Raw genomic sequence first — 8,284 nt, forward strand, 5'->3', positions numbered from 1 at the left:
TATATCAAATTATTGATCTTAGAAAATATAAAATAAGTATTTTCCACCAATATAATTCATTAAATTACATAGTTTTTTCCTAACATGACTTTTAATATGTAATGGAGGGAGCAATAAAAAGTATAAATAATTATAAAATGTTTTCTTTGTTTGGTGCGATTTCGATTAATGGTTAAAAATTACGATGTATTTTAGTTTTACTCAAATGTTATGAAGAATAATAATTACCTATATTTGATAGTTAAAAAAGAATTAATTCTACTATTTATCAAAGTAAAAAACTCATTATTGATTTGTTTGTGATTCACGATCATTTTCTATAACACTTGATTTTATGATAATTTATAAATTTTGTATTTTAGTGTAGAGATTATCATTATTTATGACAATTATTAACCAATTTATGTATACTTAGCAGTTATCACCCATTTTATTTTTTAATTGTGATTTTATCTTAAATAAAGTTATTATACTATCGATTGTCTTACAATAAACACTATAATATCACTAATATGTAATCGCTTTTATAAATATTTACATGATTAATATTTGTATGGTATTGTTGTAACTGAGATGCGATGTCGTTTATATAAACTCTTATAAGTGTTCTCTAAGACAATACTTAGAGACTCAAAAGATTTTGGTTTGATACATAAGTTCCAAGGATGACTCCTATTTATAGTCATGTGATCACCTCACCTCATGATAATCTACTAATGTGAGACAATTCAACTATTCATACATAATATATTCACCATACCTACACTATTTTTCAATGTGGGACAAAAACATAGTTAGAAATACACCATATTTTTCGCACTTATTCAATATCCAACCCGGTTTAATAATAATGAGCAAATACTATACTATTTATTAATATTCATACGTTTTTTTCTATATTTTTATCATAATTAAAATATGTGTAAATAATATGAAATCTATACTCTAAGGATAACATTTTTTTCAATCACAAATGTAATTATATAATTTCCATAATTTTTTTTAAGATACTTTTTTGTCAAATGAGACGTATAAGTTTTATATAAATATTATAAGCATCATTTAATTTGAATATAATATAGAAAATATATAACATATTGTGGAGATAATGATATAAACTCTTAAGAGCTCTCTTTCACAATACTTAAGAGAGTCAAAAGATGTTGGGTTGATTCCCAAATTTCAAGGATGAATCCTATTTATAATCATATAATCATCCCGTGTTATTATAATCTTTCAATGTGGGACATTTCTACTATTTATAGGTAGTAATTCACCACGCCTACATAGTTTTTCAATGTGGGACATATAGAAGTACACTATCTTTAATATGTGCAAATTATATGAAATCTATACTATAATGATAGCATTTTTTACCACGAATCTAATTATATTATTTTCATAATTTTTTTAACGACATTTTTTGTCAAATGAAATGTAAAATTTTTTACACTAAAAATTAGAAACATCACTTGAGTATAAAATAGGAAATATATATTATAGTAATTAAAAGATTCTCCACTTTATTTTGTACACTAAAAATAATTTTTTAAAACTTTCCTAAATTATATTTTGATGATGTGGACGCTCTAGAATCGCTCGAAAAAACTCTCTCTTTTATATATACTAGTATTGGTGCCCGGCTTCGCCCGGGCTACCTTTACTTACCATTAATTTTTTTTTATTAAATAAAATTAATTAAAGTTGCATAACTCATAAATTTATCATTAATATATTTTTCTATGACATATCCTAATTACGATGAAATAAATTTAGAGATAAATTCACTACTCCCGCTATTAATATTTTACTCTTATTAATGAAATAATAGTAATAACATTTCACTACTTGCTCGTAATCATTGTTACTTTCACTACTCCCGCCGTAATTATTGTTACTGTCACTACTACCGCATTAATATTGATAATTTCACTACTCCCGCCGTAATTATTGCTACTTTCTCTATTGCCGCGTTAATATTGATTATTTCACTACTCCCGTTGTTGTTTCTACCACTTTCACTAATCTCGCTGATAATATTGTTACTTTTACTATTCAAATGAGTGATTACTATTATATAACTATATCCAATGTTACTACAATTCTTTTCTTTACTAACGAAATTACTTTTACTACTTAGGCATGAAATTTTAAGAGGATTATATATTATATAAATATATTACATATATACATTAAATGAAATCGAAGGAATTATGCAATATTATATATTATGAATGTAACTTGAATTATTTACAACCTACTTATATTATATTTTTGTATGTTAAATAATTAACATCTCTATACATCTAATAAACTATAAAGTTTAATAAAATTGTATAGATTTTAAATTTAATATATAATTTTATGATGATAATAATTAATACCATAAGTGTGCATGTTTATACTAATTTATTATTTTATTTTAAGGAAATTGTCCATCTTCTAGTTTTCTATAAATATTTAGGAAAATTACCAAGCAACTTCTTTCTTTTAGTCTCCTTGGAGTTGACCATCTTAATTAATTATTTTTTTTTAAGGAAATTGATCATCTTAATTAATTATTTTATTTTAAGGAAAGTGACCATGTTTTAGTCTCTTACAAACGTTTAGGAAAATTACCAAGCTTCTATATAATTTAATTTTAACCCAAACTATATAATATTTGCATTGAGATCCCTTAATCGGGTCTATCACACGGTGCTAGTGATTTAAAACTATATAGTATAATTAATTTGTATAACTTTCTTTAATTACATTGAAATCCCTTGGTTTCTGAAATTAATATATAGTATTGATATATAAATATATATTGACTAAAGGGCTAAACATAAATCTTAGCTTACTTATCTTTCTAATCGTGTTTATGTTTTTGAAAAGAACAGGTTTAATTATTTTCCCCAAAAAACTCATTTAGAAAATCACGTTTATGTCAGGTTACGGCTCATATGGAACCAGCATATAGACAAAATGTGTGGACGGTGCAGAAAGGAAGGGAATACACCATTGCAAAAGGTTATGAGTTTATTCGAAACAAAAATGCCAAGGTCAGCTGGGCTAAGTTTGTTTGGAACAACATGACTATTCCTAAACACAGTATCATATCATAGCTATATCATCACAATGCTTTAAATACTCAAGAAAAACTTCAGAGATTAGGGATTACGGGGGAGAATACCTGTTTCATTTGTGGATCTGGGGTGGAAACTGCAGACCACCTTTTCTTTGAGTGTGTGTATAGTACCCAGGTGATAATCCGAGTAGGGGAGTGGCTGGAGATCAATCTTCCTTGTACGAATATCACATATTAGAGAACTCGCATGATAGGATCTAGTAAAAGACAGGCTTTGCTGAATGCAACGATCAATGCGTGTATGTATCATCTCTGGCGAACTCAAAACCACTGCAGATTTGAGTTTCAACTTGAGAGACCATCGAAAGTAGCTGCGAATATCAAAGGTGAGCTTTCTTTATGGTTCCTGAGCATGATGAAGACGGGAAAGAGCATAGACAAGGACTGGATTCAGAGGATACGTCGAAGAATCGACTGATTTGAGATATGTTAGGGTTGTGTTTTTGGAAAGTTCCCCCAATTTGATTTTGTTGTTGTAATCAGATGTGTTGACTGGGGGTGGTGGGTTTGTGTTTGAGTGTGGGCCGCTTTTGTGATGGGCTAGTTTGATTTGGGCAGATCTGGGTTCCGCCCAGCTATGGTGGACCTGGGTTGTCCATGTAATGGTTACTCTTCTTTCTTTTTAATGAAATTTCTTACATTTCATCAAAAAAAAAATCACGTTTAACCTGAGGACGGAGGATGCCAACAACTTTGGAAACCTCATCAAATACCTCTTTTCCTCCCAAAGTTGGAGTTGTTTTTAGTCTAGCTTCAACATAACTTTTGAGTGTGTCAGCAACTTGAGTAACCGCATCAGCTAGACTATCACTTTTTCGCTTCTTTTTGGAGCTTGTTGAAGTAGTATCGATGCTATAAGTCGAACCATCACATGCTTCCTCATCCATCATAGTAGCACCCTCTTCATAGTGCTCCCCTCCATCACCAATAGCTATATCGGGTCCAAGTAATATCGATATATCATCCCAATGCTCGATATATTTATTGGCATAAGATGAAGCAGGTGGGTTGGCCTACAATGAGTATGCATAAAAAAGACACATACATGTTAGTCTGATAAACAAGGTCTCAACTCAAAAGCTTATAATAAAATCGTCTGATAAAATACAAGGACTGCTCACAGAATACATTACAGTTCGACAAGCTGAACTACAACTATGCATCTGCCATTGCATATAACTTACGGAGTAGTAAAGAACCTAATTCATACACAATTTAGACGTCTAATCCATCTTTCAAGTTCTCAGGAAATAATATAATTGATTGGCATTTTTTAAGCTTGAAAAAATAAGTAACCGGCGGTAGGATTGGTTCATTCACCTCGCCTATGTTGACACTAGATAACCAGGAGCTTGTATACAGATTAATGAGAATCAAAATTTATTTCAGAAGGGTTTTAACAGCCTTACTACTTGCCAAAACTCAACACAAATGGGGAAGACGGGGAAAGCATAAATCCTTCTGAGAACTTTCCAAGAAATTAGTTAGACTATGAGAATGAAAGTAATTTTCCTAAGACTTTGAACATATGAAAAACATCGTACGCCATGGCAACTACAAAGTATGCAGCCAGTAACAAATTCATAGACCAAAGTTAATGTGTTGTTTAAATCTACCTAAAAGCAGCATTAGGACCCAATTCCAATAATCTACATAACACTTTTCTCTTTAACTGATGTTAGAAGCAACAGATCCACCAAACCTGCTCCTGAATATTACAGAACGATGTAAAGAGGGAGTAACTGATGTTCATGGCTGAAACCAACTCATCCGCAGAAAGCACTCTTAAAGCACAAACAGTGAGCATAATCAGACACTAGAGTTATTAAAATACCTGACCCCCATTTACTAACACCATCAGTGATAAATAAAAGAATAGAAGGCAGGCGCATTACCTTGGTATATGTATCCCATTCATCCATCTCGTCATGTGGTACTAACATCATCTTCTTCTCCTCATCCCACTTAAATTTAGTTTTGGTTCTTATCTCCATGATAGTTCCATAGTACCTTCTCCAAATCTTGACACGATTCCTCACATTTTTAGTAGTAACGGATACATTTAGCTTGCTTCTTATCTCATCTACCACCGCTTGGTAGGCTTGAGGCTTCCAATCCCCATCTCCCTTGTTTCCTTGACTTACTTGATTATACAACACCGAGATTAAAAGAGCATCCATCTGGCTATTCCAAGAAATATATCCTCTCTTCTTGGGTTGTGTAGGAACCAAACCTTGCTTTCTTTTTTCAGCCATCACCTATAAAAAGCGAAGGAAAATTATTCAGAGTTCAGAAAGGGATCAAGGGTGAATATTCAGCATTGCTATAAAGGAACCTGGAACAAGTTAGGGATCTCCAAAAACAAGTTAATAGACACTGTCCAAGGAAAATATAGCAGTAGTGATGATATAGCAGTAGTGATGATTTTACATATGCTAGAATGTTTAATCCTTTTTTTCTTTTTTACTACTAAATTCTATTTTCAATGACTAAAGGTAGTAATACAAAAATAGTGGAACAAATAGCTAGCTGATATACTGGACAATGTAGCATTGGCAGTTAATGGCATACTTAGGAATCTAAAAATGAAGAGTTTTTAATTACCCCTTACCACCATCATTTTCCTCTTTTTTTTATGGGGCTAGAGGATAACCAAATCCCCCTTCTCGCTCGATAATCATTCTACATTTTCGCTGCAAGATCGTCTCTAAACTTAGTCCATTCTTCTGTTTGTCTAACACTCACTACATAATCTTCTCCACTATCATCTTATTGTGACTCGGCATTTTGTAAATCTTGTTCTACCTCATTCATAAGAGCCGCTTCATCCATTTTTTCGAATCTTAAGAAGTTGTGTAGAATGGCACAATTATTTATGATTCTGACTTGAGTGTGTTTACCATAAAAGCTACTAGTCCTCATAATAGCCCAACGCTTTTTCATGCAACCAAATGCTCGTTCAATTGTGTTACGAGCTGACGAATGGCGCAAGTTAAAAAGCTCCTTGGAATTTGTTGGGGTGTTCCCTCGCCATAAATTTAAGTGATATCTTGTACCTTTATATGGAGCTAAGAAACCTTCACCATTGGTATACCCTAAGTCCACAAGAAAATATTTATCCTTTGGTACTTTAAGATTATAAGCATGCCTTTGAAGAGCGTCGCGAATGACACGTTGATCAGAAGCTGGCCCTTCCCACCCAGGTAGAACATATGTAAAACAGAGATCTGAATCACAAGCTGTTAAAACATTTGTGCTAATGTGACCATTTCTATCCCGATACCTACCTCGATCCTCTAAAGGGACAGTCATATCTATATATGTGCCATCAAGGGCGCCAACCAGACCCTCAAACCATTTAAATTTTGGATCATTGACAAAACTAGTGGCAGTATCAACTTCCTTAATGTAGTATTTTCCAATTTTTAAAACTGCTCGGAGCACCGTGTGAAATTGGCGACTCACGTTTCTCCTGATCGATCAAAAAGAGCTTGAAAAGTTCGATTTTTCAAATTGTGAGCAAGGGTATGCAAAAAAAATGCGATAACTTCTTCGTTAGTCACGTTTCTAGAGGTCACTAGCCCACCCTTTGATCTTAGAATCCTACATAATTTCTCAAAACAATGTCTATCGAAACGCAATTGCTCTTGTCATTTCCTATTGTTTCTTAATGTATCTAACCACAATGCTCTTTTTTGTGAACGTTCGTGTTCGTTCCAAGCCAAATCCCTAACCTTATACCTTTTGTAATTTAACGCCCCTACTATATCAACAACACAACCCACAACTAGCGTGAAAAGCTCCATATCATCTTCTTCTTCTTCTTCTTCTTCTATTTTGACACGTTTGAGTGATTCCCGTTCATTATTACCAGCCATATTACTCAATATGAAAAATTATAGTGAGTTTATAACATGTAAATAGCATTCGTCTTTTTGGTTTAGTTTTTTTTACTCATTCCATCTTACTACCACAAACACTTAATGGAAAATCGACCAATTACCAATCTCAGAATCACAGGCAATAACTTAATCATCATTATAGTTCGATATCAAGCTTGTATGATTCCATCACCATTCAGTTATCAATTCACTGGCAAACAAGGCACAAGTTTACGACAAATTGAAGCAAATCAGAAGCATAGAACAATTCTAAAACATAAAAAAGCGGAATATATATATATATATATATATATATATATATATATATATATATATATATATATATAGAGAGAGAGAGAGAGAGAGAGAGAGAGAGAGAGAGAGAGAGAAATTGAATCATGTGAGGCACCCTCCTTAGGGTGAGGTAGATATACCCATGCTGACCGTCGGATCTAAAAATTACAGACACACCAGATTTTGCCACGTATCCACTATCCACATACAAAATTCATTTTACAGTTGCAATTTCCCATTCTCACATATTTACTATGTGCACTCCAATTATCTTCACTTTCTCACTCTTCCTCCGTTTGTCTTCATCGACTCGTCTTCGCCATTATCACTCAAATTTTGATCGCCATTTTACCACTCAAATTTTGATCGTCATCATCATCCTAGTTTCTATTCGGATCTAGGTAATTTCGATCAACTAATTTTCGTTTTGATTTTCCCCAATTTTATTCCACATCCATCGCATTAATTTTTTATGAACTTATTTAATTTGTTAAATTTCTATTCAACTAATTTAATTACTGTGTTTTGCTAGCTATTGTTTTGTAGGTTTTGATCGATTTCTCTCGCTTGTTCGTATGTTTCTTTCCATATCTTTATAATTTAAGACCAAGATTTCCATTTCTACTAATTCATCTGTTAAATTTTTGTTATAAACTTATTTAATTAGGTTAATTTCCGAACTTTGCTCTTTTTTTTTTGCAGGTTTTGATCGATTTCTCCACTTGTTCGTATGTTTTTTTTTTTCCGTTTCTTACTATTTCATACCTTGATTTCAGTTTCTGTTAATTATTTTGTTAAATTTAGGTCGTAACCTTATTTATTTAGTTTAATTACCGAGTTTCGCTCTTGTTTTGCACGTTTTTGATTGATTTTTTGAGCTTGTTTGCTCCACATTGCTACGAGTATTTCGTATGCTTCTTTCCGATATTTATTATTGATACTTACTGTTAAATGACAGTTAGTACTCTTTACATCCTTG

At 32.2% G+C, this 8,284-nt stretch overlaps 1 pseudogene; it reads right to left on the reverse strand.

Annotated features, from left to right (window-relative positions):
* Nucleotides 1-5,746: 5,746 nt before the first annotated feature.
* On the reverse strand, nt 5,747-7,008 carry LOC141601177 (uncharacterized; annotated as a pseudogene).
* Nucleotides 7,009-8,284: the final 1,276 nt, after the last annotated feature.

This window comes from Silene latifolia, chromosome 9 (assembly GCF_048544455.1).
Source record: "Silene latifolia isolate original U9 population chromosome 9, ASM4854445v1, whole genome shotgun sequence".
Taxonomy (NCBI): Eukaryota; Viridiplantae; Streptophyta; class Magnoliopsida; order Caryophyllales; family Caryophyllaceae; genus Silene; species Silene latifolia.